Genomic DNA, 1,711 nt, shown 5'->3' with positions numbered 1-1,711 from the left:
TTCTACATCAACCCAATTTGTGACACCCCTAAGACACCACTAGTTTCAATAGAAATCTCATTTCAATACCCGTCCCTTGGGATCCGACTTTTACTTGCCTCTTTACTAATTGTAGAGTTGTTTGTGAAGTTACAAATTGTGTTTTGATTCGGACGTGACCCAACGACCACACCTTTAATTGTGAACACGAAACGGACCGATCAATGTAGTTGAGGGATTTTGTTTTTGTGATGGAGAGGATGAGGGTTTTGATGTTTTGAAGTAGTGTTATGAATGAATGAATAAATGAATGAATGAAGGTGGGAGGGGTTTTATAAAGACCGAAAAAATTCGAACTGCAGGGGCAATCCGTGCGGTTCCTGCCCAATACGGGCGGATTCTTCACTTTCTGGGTTTGATACAACTCGGCTAAAGATGGGCGTCTTTAAGAGAAGACGCCCGGATTTGCTGATACGGGACGGGCGGATTATTCAGAAGACGGACGGATTTCAGTCCATGAATTTTTCTTGTTTTCCTCAGCTTAGAAGACGGGCGTCTTCCTCACAAGACGGGCGGATTTTCAGAGACGAGCGGATTGCTGTTCTGGACGCCCGGATTCTCTTACAGTCAAAAATCTTTCAAAATTTCAGCTTATAGGGACGTGCGTCTCCTACCCAGTACGCTCGGATTGTCTATAGACGGGCGGATTCTACCCCTTTGTACCCGAATTCAGTTCCATCCGTGTACAATGCATATCCCTTATCATTCTTCTATTCTTCTTCATATCTCGTGTTCTTCATTGTGGGGGCACTACTAAGGCATGGATAGCCTGGCAATTGCTATCCCCACACTAAGCTAAAGTACTACACATCAATTGAAATTATTAGTCCCTCCCTCACTTCTCTAAAACATGACAATTATCTTGATCAAAGTAAATAAAAATACAAAGATGACAAAAATGCAAGAATTGAAATGCGAGTTAGGGAGTTAGAAATATTTACAAATGGTGGTTTAGGGAGGACTCCACCAAACTCTCATTCTTGATGAGATGTCAAGGGGGCATGTTCAAGGTGTTGTTGATGTTGCTCAACACCTTGAAAAAGTAATCAAAAGCTTGTTCATTATCATGGTAGAGGTCTTCAATAGACCTTGGCCCTTGTTGTCGGTCTTGATCGATGGCATTACCAATGTAGGGATTAAAAATCCCTTCAAATTCGTCGTCCCAAAGACCACAAACTTCATTAAGTTGATCATTGAAAATCTCTTGATTTGATGGAGATAACTCTCCCAATTTCTTCTCTTGGCCAATGAGGCCATCCTCTTCTTCTTTGATTGATTTTGATGAGCTTTGCAAGCTCTCCTTGTCACAATTCACTTGCTCTTTGAATGGAGCATCTTTAATTTTCTTCTTCCATTGGAGTTCCGATTTCTTCCTCTCATCCTTTCGGCTATAATGATCAATCATGAAACACGGTTCATGCAAACGAGGAGCTCTCATAGTCTTGTCAAGATTAAAGGTTATGCTTTCATCTCCCACTTCTAGAGTGAGCTCACCATGTTTCACATCAATAACCGCACCCGCGGTGTATAGGAAAGGTCTTCCTAGAATGATTGGAATGTTGGAATCTTCCTCCATATCAACAATGACAAAGTCCACCGGGATGAAAAACTTTCCAATTCGCATGGGGACATCTTCCCATATCCCTAATGGTGTCTTCGTCGATCTATCGGC

The sequence above is a fragment of the Silene latifolia genome, chromosome X (assembly GCF_048544455.1).
Source record: "Silene latifolia isolate original U9 population chromosome X, ASM4854445v1, whole genome shotgun sequence".
Lineage (NCBI taxonomy): Eukaryota > Viridiplantae > Streptophyta > Magnoliopsida > Caryophyllales > Caryophyllaceae > Silene > Silene latifolia.
This window is presented reverse-complemented; position numbering follows the sequence as displayed.